At 44.9% G+C, this 22,891-nt stretch overlaps 1 long non-coding RNA gene across 1 annotated transcript in view; it reads right to left on the bottom strand.

Annotated features, from left to right (window-relative positions):
- Positions 1 to 201: 201 nt before the first annotated feature.
- The window catches only part of LOC138768003 (uncharacterized), an 82,824-nt gene continuing 60,134 nt past the window's right edge, over positions 202 to 22,891 (bottom strand). The window contains exon 3 of the long non-coding RNA XR_011358904.1: positions 202 to 827. This is a non-coding gene — a long non-coding RNA (uncharacterized lncRNA). The remainder of the gene's footprint in view (positions 828 to 22,891) is intronic.

The raw sequence follows: 22,891 nt of genomic DNA, 5'->3' as shown, positions 1-22,891 counted from the left end.
CTAAACCAAGCTGTTCCTTTGGAGGATTCTATCACATCCTGGTGACCCTAGTTCTAGACCAGGGGCGTCAAACTCAGGCCCTCCAGTTGTTGCAAAACTCCAATTGCCATCATGTTTGCACAGCTAAAGCCTTAGTTTTGGCTGTCCATGCATGCTAGGAATTGTAGTTTTGTAACAGCTAGAGGGCCTGAGTTTGACACCTGTGTTCTAGAAAGAGCAATAAGAAAAAGAGAACTATATCCATAGACAACGAGTGTGGAAAAAGTAGGGCATACCCAAGACTAACCTAGGACCCTTTAGGGCTTCAAGCTGGGCCTACAAACCAAGGTGCAGCCCCAGCTATACTTCTTCAGAAGCCTGCACCCCACAGTGGGCATTGCAGCACCAAAGTGAGCAAGCACTTCTTCAGGAATTCAATGGGAGCCAACCAGTTTTAGTATATAAGAGAAGAGAATCCAGGACTAGGGCTGCAGTCTGGGTGTTCTGGTTTTCGTTCATTAGTATCCATAACCATAACCAATAAGCAAACCCACAAGTGTTCTTCCCATCTGCAATATCTGTGCACCCTCTGGGACCACAAAGTGGTCTTACAAGTTTTAAGAGCATCTAAACATAAGATAGTTTAGATAGGTATCATATAGAAAACTGTTTGCATTTCCTTCTTTCTATGATAATTGACTTTCCAGGGTTCTTCGGCTACGACTTCAGCAACATGGAAGCACTTGTGAAGATTCAGAGGTGAAATACATCTTCACTTCCATTAGTCTCTAGCATTTACATTGATGGCAATGTTATTGGACAGACCAATCCCGTACATTAGACGTGCTCTGGAAGGTAAAGGAATACATATCGTAAAAGGCAACTGGGAATATCAGATGTAAATATATTTTAGATTTCGGCTTTATCAATTATAATGTGAGTCTGCGAGGACAGGATGACCAACATAAGTGAAACGGAAACGTATTTTACATTGAGCAGTGGGGATCACTTTCCTCGCGAGTCAATAACATTTACTTCATGGAGCGCATCACAAGAACATTAGCTGCAATGTTGCCATTGTGTTTGCACACAGTTGACATTGTAAAACCCATTAAACTCCATCATATATCTCCAACATGTATACAGAATATATTTATGGGAATTCTTTGTATGTTTTGCAACATTTTGAAAGTGACAGGGTATTCCAGGTTGTCACCTATCTACTGCATAGATGGTGACAGCTAGATTAGTACGAGTCTGACCACCGGGACCCCCACTGATCACTTCTTACTGTCCCATTTCCTGCATTAGAATGGAGCAGTTGTTGATACTGGGCCTTTTTGCTTTGCTCAAAGACTATGGGGTAGATTTATCAAACATGGTGTAAAGTAGAATTGGCTCAGTTGCCCCTAGCAACCAATCAGATTCCACCTTTCATTTTCCAAAGAGTCTGTGAGGAATGAAAGGTAGAATCTGATTGGTTGCTAGGGGCAAATGAGCCAGTTTTACTTAACACCATGTTTGATAAAACCTCCCCCAAGTGTCACGTCCGCAGCGGCATTCCCGTGCTCCAGGCGCTGCCGAATCCACTTTCCTTGTCCTCTATTTTCTTTCGCTGGTACCAACGTGCCTGGGCCCGGCGCCACTTCCTCTTTAGCCCCAAGGGCTGCCCCGCACTCCCCTCCACGCTCCGGCTCCTTGCTGTCCCAGTCGGCACGTGCATCCCCGTTTCTTAGGGCAGGCGCTCTGGCTGTCACAGATTTAAAGGGACAGTGCGTCCTTAATTGATTAGTGCACCAATCACCCTACCCTATAAATGCTACTCCTGTGCTGACATTCCCTGTTGGAGCCTCTGCATGCTTCCTAAAGTGTGGCCCAGCTCACCTGTGATTCCTGCCGTGGTTCCTGCTGCCCTTAGTTCCTGCTGCCTGTGGTTCCAGCCGTGAGTCCTGCTGTGTTCCTGCCCGCCTACCTGTCACCAGCTGCACCTTGCTCGCCGCCGCTAGCAAGCCAAGCCAGGGGTAGTGACCTGGGGGTCACCCTCCATAGCAAGTCCATCCCGCCTTGCGCTGGGCACTGGTGAAGACTAGCGTCCCATTAGACTCTGCTCCCTATTGCGGCTTATGTGCAGCTAATTCTAAACATTGAATTATTTACACTCCACTGTCAGCATTCTACAGAGAGCACTGTGAGGACTCCATTGTGATCATTTCATTATGTGTCCCCCAGCCTTACATTTTGACCACCCTGCATTGTATGCTCTCCATTGTGGGCATTCGCATTACCACATTCAAGATGGCGACCGGACTGAGTGATGATGTGCGCATGTCCGGGATTGGCGGGGTCCCGGGACACACTGCGACTGGCTAACGGCGCAGTGCGCCTGACGTCTCTTCCAGTTGCGCTCGTCGCACCGTGGGTTCACGGCAACATGGAGGACATTGCTCCCTATAATCATGCAGCCCAGGTGTGTTGTTATCTGCAGCCAATCGTGGCATGTATGGTGCATATAAATTGTCCCCTGAGCCTCCCTGAGGAAGCGCAAGCAAAACTGTGTTGGAGTGAGGTGGGAGGCCAGCGGACTGGAACTCATTATATCATGTATAAGTGATTATTTTTTTGCATGTGGCTTACTGGATTGCATTTTGCATATACTCTGTCCAGCGTACTGTAGCATTTGAGGTGTGGCACTTGCACTTAATTGTTATTTCATGCATTTATGCTGATGAGTTTACAGAATGCTTATTCAGGGGCAGATTAACTTTACCATAGGCCCCGGGCTGTTCACCAAGCCTGGGCCCTCCCACCCCACTGTAACTATGGAAGCACTAGCCTGGCGTTCATAGTACAGGATAGATAATGTCATGATGTCCTGATTTGTGCAAAATTGCCATAAAAAAACTGTGATTTTTTGCAAATCATGGCAGAAGTGTAGCCAGGAGACAGTACACCATTGAAAGTATAAGTCTTTTTGGGTGGTCATGGGCCCCCCAGGAGCTCAGGGCCCCGGGCTGCCGCCCAAAATGCCCCTATTATAATCCACTACTGTGCTTATTCATTATTTGCACATGCACTTTACACTTTTGTGTCCCAGTAGTGGGGTCTTCCACCTCCCAGGTCTTGTTTTTAATAATTTTTGTGGTAGATCAAATAAAGTTTTGTTATACTTTCCTATACATTGTTATCATGTCTTAATATTTTGGGCTTAGCTTGCTTGATAGGTGTATACTATTTGCTCGCTAGGGTAATTTGAACTAATTAATTGCAGTGTTAAGAAATAGTAGGCTCCTAGGAAAATAGATGTTTTCATTCTCATGACCTATTTTAACTCATTGTTGTATCTATCATTGTGTGCACTTGTGTTCTCTCTTGTTAGCACTCTAATTTGCTGTAACATCATTAGGGTGAAAATACATGTGGCTAAAATGCGGCATCCAACCCTTACAGAAGTTTTCTGTGTGTTTCACCCTTAGGCTGGGTTCACACACAGTATATTTCAGGCAGTATTTGGTCCTCATGTCAGGTCCTCATAGCAACCACAACCAGGAGTGGATTGAAAACACAGAAAGGCTCTGTTCACACAATGTTGAAATTGAGTGGATGGCCACCATATAACGGTAAATAACTGCCATTATTTCAATACAACGGCCGTTGTTTTAAAATAACAGCAAATTTGTGCCATTAAATGACGGCATGATACTGAAACCTACCCTAGCTTTGAGCTGGCGTTGGTTTCAAAATTTTCACACTGACGGGCTCCGTGCACTCGGGATTTATGTAAGGGCAATGGACCTCTACATAAATCTCCTGAGCTCCGAAGCTGCGGGGACATATGTAAAACCGGCATAAAAAAAACGCTGGACTTTATAAATGTCCCCCATTGTGTGTTCTCTATTGTAAGGTCTTCCATTCTATATACTCCATTGTAAGATCTCCATTATGTGCACTCTATCCCTCCATTCTATACACTCCATTGAGCGATCAGAACTTTCAAAATCTCTAGAATGGGGAGCACTTTGGAATGGGGTGGTGAGTCGCTTATTTGACTTCCCGCTTCATTCCAAAGAACAGTGTGCATTCCAATTCTCAATATCATAGGGGGTCCCAGCAATCAGATCCCACCATGCACTCTGACACTTAACCCCCATACTGTGAATAGGAGTTAAGTACTGTAACTCAGAATACTCCTTTTTTGATAAAGTCCATAAACATAATGATCCTGCACCAGAAACTGGTGAACTGCACACATGGAACCTCCCTCAGGTTTTCTCTTGTGGTTTTATTGACAGGCAGATTATGCTCTTTCTCAGATAGATAGATAACATGATTTGGTCTGTTTGAGGATCAGAAGCATGACCACAATCTTACCAAAATCAATGGCCCGGGCCGGAGTTACCGGGGAGAACGCTCTGCGTGCAGACCACACTTCCATGCGTCCGGGGAGGCCTGCACTTTAGGTATCACTGACCGATGCGCAGTAAATCTGATTACAATGCTCATCGGAGTAAATATCCTCAATGTGATAATGGTTTAACATTGGTGAATATAATGGCTGCTAGATGAATTAGCATTGATTGCTGGAGCATTTGCCTTCTCCACAGCAGCAATTCTCATATAGTTACAATTACACATGGTCGAAATTTTCCACATTTTGCATAAGGCAGTGACGTCTATTACCAAACTCCAACTCTCATCATGCCCTGACAGCCTTCAATGATGGATCGTATTGCTGGCCATCCCCCTATAGCAATAGCTGAGGACAGAGGAGCCCAGATTACAGCAGTGCAACCGGTGATTATAAAGGGAACACCAAGATTACATAAATATATATGATATAAGTTCATTGGGGTCCAATCACAAGAAAGCAGGTACTTTGTTAAATGCACATGTTTGAAGGTCATATAGTTAATATAATCATCAGTCTAGTCCTATGGAGAGTGGATGGAGTTGAGGTCAAGTATGTTCACTGAGGGGGAAAAGGTCATTAATTAGAATCTCGGGATAACCCCTTTAACCATGTTACCAACCCATCCGAATTCTCATTTTTGGCTCACGTTTACTTCCTTTAACATCCCCCATTGATGTTGATTGACAGGGGTTGGTAAAATTATTAATATTTGAGTCAGAGAACTCCTCGGATCCCACTCCAGAAGGCACATTAACACCCCCGCCCTGTAATGTCTTCTGTCAAAGTCTTTACATAATATGAGAATTTTCTTGCATTTATTCAAGTGGATTTAAAAAAAAAATCTGACCCTTATTTCCACAGAGGTCAGGCCGTTCTGATTAACTTTCCTTGTTATTCCATTAAATAAAAAAATGTTTTGACACCCAGGGAGAGAGCCATCTTAGAGTTAATACAATAACCTCATCCATTTGTTCCAAATTGAGTTGCAATAATTCATTTTGGTGACCATACATATTTGTTATGTGTAATATGAAACATTGGAGAATGAAATCAATAGAAATGTTTCTTGTTAATGAAGATATACTGTGCTGTTATGTTTGGCTGTATACTTAATACCACAGAAATCCTATTTGTATTATAAATTTCACCATGTCATGCCGCTTGGATATGAAGATCATATTGCCGCTAGAAGCCCTTGTTCATTTAGAAAATTGTACTATAAATTTATTGCTGTCTTTCAATTATCTCAAGGGGAAAGGGTAATATAGACGTTTCCAAAAATTCCGGATCTCCTCATTTACTAATGTGAAGAGGAAGATTGGTTTAGTTTGTTAGGTTTCCTATCTGAGGATAGAAGAGGATAGAAGAGATGCTGAGCTCAGAGAGATGGAGATTTCTTTCAGCTTATATTGTGTTTTATGCAAAACACTGTTGAACTGATGCTAGGACCCATAGGAAGAGCCTGTAAGTCCTGCCTCCCCCAGTACTCATAGAAAAAGCCTGTGAGACCTGCCTCCCCCAGCACTCATAAAGAAAGCCTGTGAGACCTGCCTCCCCCAGCACTCATAGAGAAAGCCTGTGAGTCCTGCCTCCCAAACCACTCATAGAAAAAGCCTCTGAGACCTGCCTCCCCAACCACTCATAGAGAAAGCCTGTGAGTCCTGCCTCTCCCAGCACTCATAGAGAAATCCTGTGAGTCCTGCCTCCCAAACCACTCATAGAGAAAGCCTGTGAGACCTGCCTCCCCTACCACTCATAGAGAAAGCCTGTGAGTCCTGCCTCCCCCAGCACTCATAGAAAAAGCCTGTGAGACCTGCCTCCCCCAGCACTCATAGAGAAAGCCTGTGAGTCCTGCCTCCCAAACCACTCATAGAGAAAGCCTGTGAGTCCTGCCTCCCCCAGTACTCATAGAAAAAGCATCTGAGACCTGCCTCCCCAACCACTCATAGAGAGAGCCTGTGAGTCCTGCCTCTCTCAGCACTCGTAGAGAAAGCCTGTGAGTCCTGCCTCCCAAACCACTCATAGAGAAAGCCTGTAAGTCCTGCCTCCCCCAGCACTCATAGAGAAAGCCTGTGAGTCCTGCCTCCCAAACCACTCATAGAGAAAGCCTGTGAGACCTGCCTCCCCCAGCACTCATAGAAAAAGCCTGTGAGACCTGCCTCCCCCAGCACTCATAGAGAAAGCCTGTGACACCTGCTTCCCCCAGCAGCACTCATAGAGAAAGCCTGTGAGACCTGCCTCCCCAACCACTCATAGAGAAAGCCTGTGAGACCTGCCTCCCCCAGCACTCATAGAAAAAGCCTGTGAGACCTGCCTCCCCCAGCACTCATAGAGAAAGCCTGTGACACCTGCCTCCCCCAGTACTCATAGAAAAAGCCTGTGAGACCTGCCTCCCCCAGCACTCATAGAGAAAGCCTGTGAGTCCTGCTCCCCCACCACTTATAGAGAAAGCGTGTGAGTCCTGCCTCCCCAGCACTCATAGAGAAAGCCTGTGAGACCTGCCTCCCCCAGCACTCATAGAGAAAGCCTGTGAGACCTGCCTCCCCAACCACTCATAGAGAAGGCCTCTGAGTCCTGCCTCCCAAACCACTCATAGAGAAAGCCTGTGAGTCCTGCCTCCCCCAGCACTCATAGAAAAAGCCTGTGAGACCTGCCTCCCCCAGCACTCATAGAGAAAGCCTGTGACACCTGCTTCCCCCAGCACTCATAGAGAAAGCCTGTGAGACCTGCCTCCCCCAGCACTCAAGGAGTTTTGGTGCCCTAGGCAGAGAAGGGCAAATGGCGCCCCCTGCCCCCCAGTGTATAGCCCCCACAGACAGTATAGCCTCCTGGCTGCCCCCACATAATGTAAAGGAAGGGTCCCCAAACTTTTTATACAGGGGGCCAGTTCACTTTCCCTCAGAGCGGTGGAGTGCCAGACTATATGCTGCTGCTATATCTGGTCTGTGGGGAGCTAATGCCGCTGGATTATCGCACTGTCTCTGCCCATGAGGAGGAAGTGGAGTGGAGGATCATACTTTTCATCTGTCTCTGATCTGGGGGAGGAGCATTGGGGGTGGCTTAGGATGACGGAGTTGTAGTTCTATCACAGCCACACTGGATCATGCTGGGAGTTGTAGATTAACCACAGACATACAGGAGCATGCTGAGAGTGGTTGTTCTATCACAGCCACACAGGATCCTGCTGGGAGTTGTAGTTCTACCTCAGCCAAACATGTGCATGCTGGGATTTGTAGTTCTACCACAGTCACACATGTGCATGCTGAGAGTTGTTGTTCTACATCAGCCACACAGGTGCAGAAGTTCTACCTCAGCCACATAGGTGCATGCTGGGAGTTGTTGTTCTACCAAAACCACACAGGAGCATGATGGCAGCTGAAGGGCTACCACAGCCACACAGGATCATGCAAGGAGCTGTAGTTCTACCACAGCCACACAGGAGCATGCTGGGAGCTGTAGTATTACCACAGCCACACATGAGCATGCTGAGAGCTGTAGTATTACCACAGGAGCATGCTGGGAGCTGTAGTTCTACCTCTGTCACACAGGAGCATGCTGGAGGTGGTTGTTCTACCATAGCCACACAGAAGCATGCTGGGAGTTGTAGTTCTACAACAGCCACACAGGAGCATGCTTGGAGCTGTAGTATTATCTCAGCCACACATGAGCACTAACACACACACACATACTCCATTAGCACACATTCCACTAACGCACACACACACACACACACACACACACACACACACACACACTCTATTAGCACACACACACACACAGAGATACATACATCACCCACAAAGCAGTAGCAGTGGAGAGTGACAGCAGGGGATCAGCAGAGGATCAGACTCCTCATCTGTCTCTGTTGGAAGGGGGGGGCAGGGGTTGTCTCTGCACTTCTCCCCTCTCCTGATTGGCTCCAGACATCATGTCACATTGGTCAGAAGCTTTTCTTCAGCTCTGGAGCCAAGCAGAAGAGAGGAGGAGACGCTGCAGGGCTGGAGCCTTCAGCTTCAGAGCACAGTGGGGAAGGGATGCTGCCATGGGTAAGGTCAGGTGGGGGGATTTTTACTTAAGCATACATTGCGCCCCCTTTAATTTAGCAGGAGATGACCTACCCTTTGTTTCCTGCCTGTGAGTCCTGCCTCCTTCAGCACTCATAGAGAAAGTCTCTGAGTCCTGCTTCTCTGACCACTCATAGAGAAAGCCTGTGAGTCCTGCCTCCCCAACCACTCTTAGAGAAAGCCTGTGAGTCCTGCCTCCCCAACCACTCATAGAGAAAGCCTGTGAGTCCTGCTTCTCTGACCAATCATAGAGAAAGCCTGTGAATCCTGCCTCCCAAACCACTCATAGAGAAAGCCTCTGAGTCCTGCCTCCCCAACCACTCATAGAGAAAGCCTGTGAGTCCTGCTTCTCTGACCAATCATAGAGAAAGCCTGTGAGTCCTGCCTCCCCAACCACTTATAGAGAAAGCCTGTGAGTCCTGCCTCCCCAACCACTCGTAGAGAAAGCCTGTGAGTCCTGCCTCCCCAACCACTCATAGAGAAAGCCTGTGAGTCCTGCCTCCCCAACCACTCATAGAGAAAGCCTGTGAGTCCTGCCTCCCCAACCACTCATAGAGAAAGCCTGTGAGTCCTGCCTCCCCAACCACTCTTAGATAAAGCCTGTGAGTCCTGCCTCCCCAACCACTCATAGAGAAAGCCTGTGAGTCCTGCTTCTCTGACCAATCATAGAGAAAGCCTGTGAGTCCTGCCTCCCCAACCACTCATAGAGAAAGCCTGTGAGTCCTGCCTCCCCAACCACTCATAGAGAAAGCCTGTGAGTCCTGCCTCCCCAACCAATCATAGAGAAAGCCTGTTAGTCCTGCCTCCCCAGCCACTCGTAGAGAAAGCCTGTGAGTCCTGCCTCCCCCGACACTCATAGAGAAAGCCTGTGAGTCCTGCCTCCCCAACCACTCATAGAGAAAGCCTGTGAGTTCTGCCTCCCCAACCACTCATAGAGAAAGCCTGTGAGTCCTGCCTCCCCAACCACTCATAGAGAAAGCCTGTGAGTCCTGCCTCCCCAACCACTCATAGAGAAAGCCTGTAAGTCCTGCCTCCCCAACCACTCTTAGAGAAAGCCTGTGAGTCCTGCCTCCCCAACCACTCGTAGAGAAAGCATGTGAGTCCTGCCTCCCAAACCACTCATAAAGAAAGCCTGTGAGTCCTGCTTCTCTGACCACTCATAGAGAAAGCCTGTGAGTCCTGCTTCCCCCACCAACTCATAGAGAAAGCCTGTAAGTCCTGCTGCTTTTTAGCAATAAATATAAATGAAAGACTAATGTATATGTACTAAAGATTGCACCTACATAAAACACAACCTACCTGCTACAAAGAAAAAAGCCTCATACACCTACTGCATGTCAGATATAACTTTGAACTTTGTGAATTGATGGAGTACAAAGAGGAAAAATAAGACAAAAATGTCATCCTTAAAGTGTTACTCTGACATCAGGTAAAAAATAAAAACATGCTGCAGTAGCATATAGCTTTGCTTACCGGTCTGCCCCAGTTCTAAAACTTCCATAAATTCAAAATTCTAATTTGTTTCTGTACCCATTGGTTGTATCCCCTTTTTGAGCAGTTGCTCAGCATTACAATTCCCAAAATGTATTGCTTTACTTCAGATCTTAATTACAGTCCTCCCACCCTGCCTACTCTCCTCCCCAAGCACTCCTGCCACTTCCCAGTCCACAGCCGTTGGAAAACATAATTTCACTGCAGATTGTTCCACAATCAGTTAGTTTGCATCACCTGCTCTGCTTATTTCCTGTCTGCTCCTCTTTCTGTGGCAATGGTAAGCACAAGGCAACATGTTTTTATCGCAAATCATCCTCTACAAAACCTCTGGCAGTAAAGGGAGGCAATAATCTGACAAGAATGATTGTTATATTCAAGTGATTATATATCCTTAAGCCATGCCAGTCACACTCTTCTTTGTACAAGGCACATGAACCACAGTTTTGGATCCATTATAGGGTTGGTTTTGTATATTATGCCTGCGATGACCATGGCTTCTACTTCTTCCAGTCTCTCAAAAAAGAGAGGCTTCTTGCAAAAACAGTGCCAACTCTGTCCTCAGATTGTGTGCGGCATTAAAATTCCGCTCCATTCACGTCAAAGCCACTGAGCTGCAATACCCAACCCAAACAGTGTGGCGCTGTTTTTGGAAGAAAGAGTCCACGTTTGTCTTGGATAACCCCTTTAACTGATCAGATTGCTTTAATCTTTTTGCTTTGGGCAACTGCTTAACTTTTTCTTTGCCCCATTTTTTGGTGATTATTCTAATATTTGTTGCAGTGTCCGTAGGCCTAGGAGGTTAGTATTGCTCCGTAGCGCTTCCATTTGTTTTTCATTAATGATAAAATATTCCACATCAGCAGCAATGTACTCGCGCTGACAACGACCCTGACATGTTTATCAAGCAATAAATTAGGAATTTAAGATGTATTGACTAAGTATGGCCATGTTTAAAATCTTCCTCCCCATGGTGAATGGATTCCTTTGAAATGATGGATTAAAATTCAATAAAGACTTCCAAGTATTCATGGGGAAATGTATTAAAACATTCTCTAGAATTCTTATTAGTCTCTTGCGGACAAAAATGAAGGATTTTTTTTTCTCTATAAGTGTAATGCTGCAGAGATGCATATGTAAATGATTGGAAAGGGATACACACAGTTCTGGAATATGATTTGTTACCATGATAAATATAATCTATATTTTTAAAATAGTATTAAAAAGGGTTTCCCATAATAAAAGAATAAGAATTGCTGATGAGTAGGGATATAAATGCCGAGACCCCCACCAATCCTTAGGCTAAAGAGAGCTATCTGATTTGGATAATCCCTACTATTTACAAGGGTTCCTTGACAGTTAGTGACCCCAAGTGATTACTTTAATCTGTGGGAAAACCCTACAGTAAAGGCCCTATTCGGCTGATACCGACTGTTACGGGAGATAATCACTTTGTGTAGTAGAAGACAACGATCAGCCGACATGCACAATGTCAGCTGATTGTTGTCTTTCAACAGGCTAAAACGCCAACGATCAGCCTGTTAACAATCTGCTGTCGTCGCTCCCTGTAATAGGAGCTTAGCGGCAGCAGACCGCCGGTTTCTCCTTGACGATCACCTGGGCAGCCCCCCGCGGCCCCTCCAGCCCTTAACCGCTCCACCTTACTCCTCCTGACAGGTCGGCACTTGCTCGCTCTCCACATCATCCTGTGTAACAGGGTCTTAAATGTTCAGTTTTCTTGCAGTGGCTCCACAGGGGAAATGAAGTATTGCACAGAAACTCACATGAATGGGAAACAGGCAGGTCCTCCAGAGTGAGATACATTATTTGTATCAGCTCTCCACTCTGGCCAAGAGAGGGGTATCTTGAAAGGAGAGACCCCTTTTATATCTAAACTGGAAACCACCCCAGGAGTTGGAGCCCCCTCACATTTTTTCATACAACGCAATGCTGTCCACTGGTCCATTGGGCCCAATAAAAGAACATTAATTTGATTTAGAAGGGGTTCCCCAGTGCCTTGGGAAGACAAGGTACTCTGGGGATTAACAATGGTCAGCATACCTTGGCACAGTACGGGAGTACAACATGTTTCAAGTTTCTATTGGACCTGAGGTGCTGGTGCGGAGGAAAGGATGAGTCCCAGTAATATAAAAATATAACAGTTTTACTGTACAGTCTCTTTACATGGATCGTAGTGCTTGAACTGTGCTGAGGAGATGCTTGAAGAAGTAGAGTAGAGGAGAGGTAGCATAGAGGAGAGGAGTTTGTCAAGGGAGTCCCAACCCAATGTAGCAATGTACTCTGCCGGAACTTGTGAGAATACTTTAGAGTGATACGTTTACTTGTACCCATGTATAGACTATAGTCTGACCACCTTCTGCCCTACAGTGTCAAGTGACTCATCCTCCTAGGGTAATCCTGGGGCAGCCGTGGTTACCTGGGTTAAGCTAAGTTCCAGGGCGTCTCAGTTACCTACACTGTGAGATAGGATACGTAGACCATCTGGTAGCTTTGTCCTATCCAGGCTAGTTCCTCTTTTGTATCAGGATACCAGGACCAGGATGTTGCTAGACTCTTCTCCCTTAGTAGAGTTTAGCGCAGCATAGTTAGTATAGTATAAGTACAGAAAGAACTAAGTGTCTCTAGTTGCGTCTGACCACACATGTCTCAGACTAGACCAGACTGAACTGCACTGAACTAACTTCCTTCTACACAGGAGTGTGTGTGTGTGTGTGTGTGTGTGTGTGTGTGTGTGTGTGTGTGTGTGTGTGTGTGTGTGTGCGTGTGGTGTGTGTGTGTGTGTGTGTGTGTGTAGAGCAAGGATAGGCAGAAGAAGAAAAAGCATCTCCTATAGGCTGGCACAGAACACATGGTATAACAATAACATTAACCCATTGCTAACTTCAGCTGTGCATGAAATAACAAGACTTAGAATTAACACTGACACCTAGTGGTTAAACTACAGAATACTACCTTCATAACCACTCAACCTGGAGTGAGAACTTTATGACAGGTGCCTAGGACACTTAACAGTGGGACACCACTACTGTCTTTAACAAATTTATACAATAGGGTACAGGAGGTTGCTAGACATAGTAGAGAATACATGGGCCTTTTACAAGGTCTGGCCAATGGTCTGTCCACACTAAGAGTATTGCGACAAAGAAACCAACCAATCTTCAACTCTTTTCTTGGCCAATATGCGTTCTGATATTTATGATGGCAGGCCTGGCCACAACAAGCCAGGAACAAAAGTTAATAGTCATAACAAAAGTAAAAGTCATAGCATCAAGGATATAGAGCAAACCTCTACAGTTGCCAAGGAGCCTAAAGTAATAGCCTGCAACCTTTTATATATTTTGACTAGTGCACAAAACGTTTTACAGTTGCCAAGAGTGGGAGAGCCACACAATAGTGACAGGCAGCTCCTAAGCCACAAGTATGGGGACAGTAGTCTATGGAAAACTAGCAGCCAGTATGTGGACAGTGGTCTATGGAAAAGTAGCAGCCATGGGAGGTACTGTAAAATCCAGGTTGCACTACCCTCACCGGCTACAAGGGATTGAAATAGTGAAGAACCATAATGCGCTTGGTCCATTTACGGAGGACTGAACTATGTTTTTTAGATAACAGAATACATGTGTTCAGCAACACATTAACTTTCATGTCATTTCTAAGATTATTTGGACAATAAGGAGCCAGAGTACAGTAGACAACAGAAAGATTTATTGGTTTCCATCCAGTTTTTATGATCAGAGCTTCCAGATGTGATTTGGCTGCTCCAAGTCTATGTTTCTGTAAGTTCTTGTAGCCTGACTCGTATTAGTGATTTCTCGAGGGTCAGTTGCAGGTGTAATCAGCAATGTCTGGTAGAGACGTGGACTGAGTGTCATATTGGCTGGCACCCTGATAAGCTCCCTTTGTCCCCCTTTCATCATTGCTAAGGGTGTGGAGCCGAAAAATTCCATAATTTCAATGCCAGTCCCAGGCTTGAATTTCTTATTGGGAATACTTGATAAATTCTACCAGATTTAAAGTGTACAATCAAATTAGACCGTGCCTCAGCTTAATGCGACTTGACAGGTACTTTGGTATAGTCAGATGTTTAGAAATGTCAAAATGTGGCCCTGATTGCGTCAAAAGTGTAAAAAAAAAAATGACACATAAAAGTTAAAAAAAAAAAATCCAAACACTGATAAGATTTAGATTTTAAAACTAAAAATTAATAATATAATACAGGAATATTGAACCAATCCTCTCCCTGAGGGGGTGTGACCTGGCCCAATACCTTATAGCTGCCAGGCAGAACCCTCTGGTACTGTGCATGGCAATCTCTGGCAGTATAGGCCTTTAATCATTAATCAACTTTTCAGCGTGTGGATCTCACCATGCCACCCCTTGAACAACTCATTGTCTGCCCCCTGTCATTCAGCAATTGGCCTAGTCCTTAACACTGTCTGTCAATCATTTGTGCCCCAAAAAAAAACCTTTACTTTTTCCATAAATGTAACCATATGAGGTTTTTTTTCTTTAAGACAAAGTGTGTTTTTTAAAAAGATAATTTGGTAGTACATATGCTATATAAAAAATGTCATAGATTTTTATGGAGGAATTAAAAAAAATGTAGTTCTACCATTATTCTTTAGGTTTTGCTTTCACAAAATTGATGTTCCAGTTATATGTACAGTACAGTTAAGATCTCTTCTTATGGCATTCTCATCCACCTTGATCTCTAATACTTGACCCACTGGCCTGTTTACTTCACTCTAGAATCCTTGGCTTAGTGCTCTACTTTGTCCAGTTTCAACCTTGTCGCCAAACCATTCCTAGTGTGCTTTGGCAACATTTCCTATAAGTTATCGAGAGAGTTAAATACCTGAGACCAGCCAAGTATCTTGTCCCTAACGCAATTATAGGAATGGGTGCATTGCTTTCTATTTGGTTCTTTATCTGGGTAACGCATGGGCCAGAATATTACAGTATGCTAATTCAGCTGCTTTCACAGAGATCACTGGGTGCTCAAAGTTCAAACATAAAGAAAGTTCAAGCAAAAAGAATTCAGAAACAACACAAAAAAGTTCAAAAACAAAAAAGTTAAAACAAAAACTGAAATTTGAAAAACTGAAATAATCTACAAGCTATAATTTGTGGGGAGACCTGGCTAAGTCTTTGATTTCCCAGCAGCACCTCCCCAGGGAAAATGAAGTATTACACCATGCCTATATATAAAAAAAAAGGGCTCTGGAAGGCTGGGGAGACACGGACAAGACAGTGAGCCCTGAACTTTCCCCAACCAATGTCTCTGCCTACTTGCCACTCACGGCCCTAAATGGCCGGGGACAACCACGGAGTCGGTCCCTACGCTGAGTAGGTGAACACACAGAACATAATCAGACAAACAAACAAAATGGAGGATAGACAGCTAGCCAAGTCAAACCAAACGGACAACACAGTACAAAATCAGAAAGAGAGTGGATAGTCGGAGGTCAGGCAAAAGGTCAGAAAACTGGCAGAGCAATAGTAAGGGTATTAAGACAGGGGAACGCTGGGAAAGGAGCAGGGGAGCTGGGACTAGTAACAACTAATAGCCACCAGGGAAGTGAGCAACTGACTGCTTTTTATCCAGAATCAGAGCCTAGGTCCAGCAGCTGATTGGAGCAGCCCTGATTCCATCACCAAGTTCAGCTGAACAGACCTAGCAGTGCAGTAACCCCTGCACCGCCAGAAATCTGACAGGCAAGGCAGGTGTGGCTGGAAAGTAAGACACAATTCAGACAACATTCAGTGTAAACAAAAATCTCAGCGCCTCCTCGGCTGCCCGCCATGGACCGAGGAGCGCAAAGTCACATTCCTAACAGTCTCTCTGTTTGATACAGGATCCTCCAAAGTCATTCTTGGTATCTGCTCTTGCCTCACACAGATGAGGACCCTGACCCTGATCCTAAGAGATGGGGACCCTGAAAAATGGACTCCTAGAATTTCCAAATAAGGTATATGAAATTCACCCAACTGGGAAACACCTTAAAAAATAAAGAGATCTAAAGGAGAATAGGAGCAAAAATTTATAATAATTATAAGAAGTAAAAAAAATGTAACTTTATTTGCTGAAGGTAAAAGGAATTTATAGCGTCTATTTTCCCTGAACAGTATGAAAATACTTTTCTCTTACTCTCAGGGGAAATAGAGAAATAGTGACAGATTTAATATCAATAAACATAACAATAATTGATTTCCTGGGGGTGAAAAATGTGAAATTAGGAGGCTTTTCAGCCATGAGTACATGATGATTAATTTAATGTTCATCTTGTCTTTTGCTGTTGGATTGAACGGTTTTGTTTGTCAGCAATAACAGCCAATTGCTCATTTAAATCAACATCCAGGAGAAAATAGATTAGTCCGGACGCATAATATTAGAGGCCGTAAAAGTCCGGACACAGGCAAACTGAAGGCTGAGTCAACTTCATCAAGCAATTTGCTCTATAGAAATTAATCATATATAAATGTATGCAATATATATACAGTATATATATATATATATATATATATATATATATATATATATATATATACTGCAGAAAATTAAGTGATGTATTGTGTATGTAAATTTATATAATATGTCCCGAAATAACTATTCCAGGTGATGCGCCTGCACCTCCACTGATCCACCTTTTCCCTCCCTGCTATGGTTTCCACGCAATAAACTTTTGAAGACATCATCTGGTGAGTGCTGGACTTTTCTCCTATTTACATATATAATATGTATTGTAGAAATCCTCCTGCTATTTAATCTGATGTGAACACAGGGAGCCAGACCACTGTCAGCCTAGGGCCCATACTAGGCCTCTGTGACTGCCATCCCTACTTTGCCTCTACAGTCTAACATGGGCAGATGGCACTAGCAGATCACTGACTGCACTGAACTACTGTATAGTATTACACTGATCAGTATGAGCAATCAAGTGATTGCCCATACAGGTTCCCTCTGGGGACTAAAAAAATGAGTTAAAAAAATTTAAATGATTAAAAAAAAGTTTAACTGAGAAAGTGAAGGAGAAGGGGAAGGGGTGTCTGCTGTGACTACTAAGGGAGGGGTGTCTGCTGTGACTAATAGGAAAGGGTGTCTGAGTTTAACTGAGAAAGTGAAGGAAAAGGGGAAGGGGTGTCTGTTGTGACTACTAAGGGAAGGGGTGTCTGCTGTGACTACTAGGAAAGGGGGTGTCTGCTGTGACTTATAGGAAAGGGGGTGTCTGCTGTGACTAATTGGGAAGGGGGTGTCTGCTGTGATTACTTGGGAAGGGGTGTCTGCTATGACTACTAAGGAAGGGGGGTGTCTGCTGTGACTATTAAGGAAGGGTGGTCTGCTGTGACTACTAGGGAAGGGGGTGTCTGCTGTGACTACTAAGGAAGGGGGGTCTGCTGTGACTACTAGGGAAGGGGGTGTCTGCTGTGACTACTTAGGAAGGGGGTGTCTGCTGTGACTACTAGGGAAGGGTGTCTGCTGTGACTACTTGGGAAGGGGGGTCTGTGGTGACTACTAAGTAAGGGGGGTCTGCGGTAACTACTAGGGAAGGGGTGTCTGCTGTGACTACTAAGGAAGGGGGGTCTGCGGTGCCTACTAGGGAAGGGGTGTCTGCTATGACTACTAAGGAAGGGGGGTCTGCGGTGCCTACTAGGGAAGGTTGTCTGGTGTGACTACTTGGGAAGGGGTGTCTGCTGTGACTACTAAGGAAGGGGGGGCTGCTGTGACTACTAGGGAAGGGGTGTCTGCTGTGACTACTAAGGAAGGGGTGTCTGCTGTGACTACTAAGGAAGGGGTGTTTTCTGTGACTACTAGGCATGGGGGTGTCTGCTGTGACTTCTAGGAAAGGGGTGTCTGCTGTGACTACTAAGGAAGGGGTGTTTGCTGTGACTACTGGGGAAGGGGGGTCTGCTGTGACTACTAGGGAAGGGGGTGCTGCTGTGACTACTAAGGAAGGGGTGTCTGCTGTGACTACTAAGGAAGGGGGGGTCTGCTGTGACTACTAAGGAAGGGGGGTCTGCGGTGCCTACTAGGAAAGGGTGTCTGCTGTGACTACTAAGGAAGGGGTGTCTGCTGTGACTACTAAGGAAGGGGTGTCTGCTGTGACTACTAAGGAAGGGGTGTCTGCTGTGACTACTAAGGAAGGGGTGTCTGCTGTGACTACTAAGGAAGGGGTGTCTGCTGTGACTACTAAGGAAGGGGGGGCTGCTGTGACTACTAAGGAAGGGGGGTCTGCTGTGACTACTAAGGAAGGGGGGTCTGCGGTGCCTACTAGGGAAGGGGTGTCTGCTATGACTACTAAGGAAGGGGGGTCTGCGGTGCCTACTAGGGAAGGTTGTCTGGTGTGACTACTTGGGAAGGGGTGTCTGCTGTGACTACTAAGGAAGGGGGGGCTGCTGTGACTACTAGGGAAGGGGTGTCTGCTGTGACTACTAAGGAAGGGGTGTCTGCTGTGACTACTAAGGAAGGGGTGTTTTCTGTGACTACTAGGCATGGGGGTGTCTGCTGTGACTTCTAGGAAAGGGGTGTCTGCTGTGACTACTAAGGAAGGGGTGTTTGCTGTGACTACTGGGGAAGGGGGGTCTGCTGTGACTACTAGGGAAGGGGGTGCTGCTGTGACTACTAAGGAAGGGGTGTCTGCTGTGACTACTAAGGAAGGGGGGGTCTGCTGTGACTACTAAGGAAGGGGGGTCTGCGGTGCCTACTAGGAAAGGGTGTCTGCTGTGACTACTAAGGAAGGGGTGTCTGCTGTGACTACTAAGGAAGGGGGGGCTGCTGTGACTACTAAGGAAGGGGGGTCTGCTGTGACTACTAAGGAAGGGGGGGCTGCTGTGACTACTAAGGAAGGGGTGTCTGCTGTGACTACTAAGGAAGGGGTGTCTGCTGTGACTACTAAGGAAGGGGTGTCTGCTGTGACTACTAAGGTAGGGGGTGTCTGCTGTGACTACTAGGGATGGGGGTGTCTGCTCTGACTTCTAGGAAAAGGGTGTCTGCTGTGACTATTTGTTTACACTGGAGCCAGTTATAGGATTGGTTATATAGCTGTATATCTAGCACACTTGGAAGCATAACATGTAGCATTAGAGAGTGATTTGAGGTCGTTGGCTTCCATATGTTCTCTGTATATTACTTATTTTACAAAGATACAATTTTATTATATAACTCTAGACATAAAAATATCCCAAGTCAGCAAAAACCCAGATTTCCTCTGTAAGTCAGTAAAATGCATTAACATTTTTTACTTATAAATAAGAGATGTTTGCTGGTTTATGGTTGTCTTTCATGGGTGTAATTTATTTCGAGTACAGAAGGGAAACGGTTCTAGAGATTTTACAATGATATGCCAATGAAACAGCAAGGATGGAGCCAGTTGTCCTGTATTATTTGGATGACCCCTGGTTATCTGTCCTAATACAAAGAGGATTGACACCCAAATAACGTTCAGCCAAGTCTCTGAGCCAATATATATATATATAACAGCAGAAATAAAGCAAATGTGTCCACCAACAACATGTAGCGTCCTAAATCGCAAACAACAGATACATACAAACAGATGTTTATTGTTCTTATACGGATGTAGCAGAGCTGAATGACTCGGAACAAATCCAACTAGTTTTTCCATCAAGTTCTGATATGGGAAATGTGAAACTTTAACCACAAAAAGTAACAAAATTGGAGAGCAAACTGTTTTCCTCATATATAAAAAAAGCGGCAAATGTAATAAAATCCATACTCACTAACAGGGGCAGTGTTAACTGTCAGTGGTGCTCCGCATCCTTCCTCTGAGACTTGGAGGGGGGAATCATGTCACAAGCAGACCCTCCCGCACTTGATCTCCAATAGTTAACTATTTGAGGCGACATGCTGTAAGTTGGCATAGTCACAGCAGGAGGATGAAATATGGCTATTTTTTCTAATTATTGTATAAAAAACTGAATTTTAAAACGATTTTGTACCTGATTGGTAACTCTTTGCACTTGTAAAAATGATACAATAATGAGAAAAAAGAAAAAAATATATCACTATATTTAATTTCCATTAGGGGAATCGAACCAAGGAAAAACAAATGTTGTTGTTCTCTACACAGATGATTCACCCCTAGACCTCAGCTCCAACACATATGGGCTAGGAGATTCAACTCTGAGTGTTTCTTTCAGACATAAACTCCCTACAGAGGACTGATCTGCAATCAGAGACACTGGCTGACAGCTTAGTGAGCAGGAGGCTGGGCAGCATTGATTATTCATGAAGAAGAGGGAGAAGGAAAGAGTGGTGAGGTGTTCTAGAGTGTAGCACACACACTGAGCCACAACTTCTCTTTGACTCTTCATGACAGCAGAAGACCTGAGATTGTGCATAATCCCCTCCACAAACAAATTACTAAATGGTACCATGCTCACAAGGGGACTGTCAGCTACAGCAAAATGTCAGCACCTTAGGTAGTTCCCGGGGTGCTGACAGATTCACCATGAAGGAAACCTTGATCCAAAAAAGACTTCAGGGGAGATTTTTTAAGCAGCCTTATGGTAAGAATGTTCAATGTTGCCTATAACAGCAAATTACAGCTCAGCTTTCAAATCTTCACAAGCCCTGGTAAAATGAAAGCCGAGCTGTGAAATCATCAAAAATACTGTATATTGTCTATAGATGTTAAAGCGAATCTATCATCTGAACAATGCATATAAATCCAAGAAAAGGATATGGATGAGACCTATAAATCCTCTTAGCAAGTGTTTGTCTGCCAAACAATGCATTTTCTGGAACCAATAAAGTGTCAAAGAGGCGTGGCCCTGGGCTGTTGTGTAAATTCCCGCCCTCCTGCCGACTGACGCACAGGCAGAGCTTGGCCTACACAGCTATTCATTGCAGCAACTAAACAATTAAAGTGTACCTGTCAGTAGAAAAAACTTCTGATGTTATATCAATTTGTCAGAGGTTTGCATCGGTCAGGGTCTGGGTGCTGAGTCCACCACCGATCGCTAGAATAAAGGGATAGAAGCGCTTAGCAGCACATGCTCTGCCTCTTCATCTCTGCTTTCAAGGCTAATGTTGCAATTGACGGAATTATAATGGAGCCTATGGAACTTCTGGCAATACCAGAAGTTACCAGCATTGAGAGCGGAGATGAAGGGGCATATCATGCGCTTCTAAGCGCTTCTGTCCATTTGTCTTAGCGATCCGAGGGGGGATCTTAGTACCCAGACCCCGACTGATAAATACCTCTGACATGGCTTTACCATGTCAGAAGTTTTTTCTGATGACAATTACACTTTTGGGCTAGGTTCACACTATGTATATGTCCGGCCGCATATTTTTCGCGGCCTGACATATACGTATGAAACTCCGGCCGGGACTTTACGCAAGTTGCGGCCGGATACGTACGGACCGCGAACTTACGCCCGTAGCGTACTTACACTTCCCGAGCGCTCTTCGTAGCGATCTCACAGCGGTCTTTTACTTGGAAATCTTCGCCTAGCCCCGGACACCCCACAGAACCTTTTGGATCGGAACAAAAAGCTGGCAAAATGAAGAAACTTACGTAGTGTGAACGTAGCCCCCATGACAAGCATCTTGTTTGTGCTGTCTGAAGATGGCAGCTGGCACTAGCCGAGTATCATGTGGGCCCAGCTCCTGAACCTGCATCATACTCCTTCACCTGACTAATGCCGTAAGTGTGCATCATAGGTCGGGAAAGGGTTAAAGCTCCCTATTTTTGACCTAGGGAATAGAGTTGCATCAATAAAATGGAAGGTTCATACTGTACAATGAAACATGTGTCCCTCCGTGGTCGTCCAAAACTTGGGAGGTATATATGGATCCAGCCTCCTCCAGTAGGCCCAACCTTGCCTAGGTACCATGCCAGTCCTGTCCTCATTCGATATAAAACAGATGATACCATGCTGTATATGATAATGTGCTGAAAAGGCCATTTGCCCCCTCCGGACCACTCATTTCCTCTCTATGTAGCCTGGACTTATCTGTATTTTCAATGTCACGCTTTGCATTAAAGCAATGTTAATAAACCTTCAACCTCCATGTTAAAATCTCAATTGAGATCCCTGTTGTCAATACATTGAGTGATCTATAAATGATACGGACTTCATCTGCATCTGTTTGTTAGGGATAATTTATCTTTAGCGCACTGGTCACCTTATAGGTAATCATTAATCTTCACGCTGTGACTGACTGTCCCATTAGGCAAATGCATGAGAAAATTCAGCTTTTCAAGGAATATACCAGCTACAGAGTTCCTGTTTCATGTCCCTTTAAGGCTGTATACACACAAAATATTCCAGTCCATTTTTTGAGCTGTAAGACCACCCAAAAAAATCCTTTTATGGCCCAGTGGACCAAAAAACTGTTGATCTTCCATTGAACTCAAAGTTAATTTCAGTTCAGTTAATTTCAGTTGTCGACGGGGGTCGACACAAATCAGGTAAGTATAGAGCACTACACTTCCGGGGGTGGCATGGGTGGGGGGAAACATGGGGAAGGGGGCCATTCACTAACATACAACTTTGTAATATGTGTTATTTAGCAGAAATTGATTACCGCCGCACTACCCCTTTAACCCTTTGAGGACCCGGCCAATTTCAATTTTTGCGTTTTCGTTTTTCCCTCTTTGTGCTTAAAAGGCCATAGCACTTGCATTTTTTCACATAGAAACCCACTAATTTTGCTTTGCAATGACAGGCCGAAATTTTTCATAAAGTACACCGTGATGCTGGGTTCACACTACGTATATTTCAGGCAGTATTTGGTCCTCATGTCAGGTCCTCATAGCAACCAAAACCAGGAGTGGATTGAAAACACAGAAAGGATCTGTTCACACAATGTTGAAACTGAGTGGATGGCCGTCATATAATGGTAAATAACGGCCATTATTTCAATATAACAGCCGTTGTTTTAAAATAACAGCAAATATTTGCC

The sequence above is a fragment of the Dendropsophus ebraccatus genome, chromosome 11 (genome assembly GCF_027789765.1).
Source record: "Dendropsophus ebraccatus isolate aDenEbr1 chromosome 11, aDenEbr1.pat, whole genome shotgun sequence".
In the NCBI taxonomy this organism is placed as follows: domain Eukaryota; kingdom Metazoa; phylum Chordata; class Amphibia; order Anura; family Hylidae; genus Dendropsophus; species Dendropsophus ebraccatus.
The sequence above is the reverse complement of the archived record's forward strand: the minus strand, read 5'-3'. Positions and strand labels throughout refer to the sequence as shown.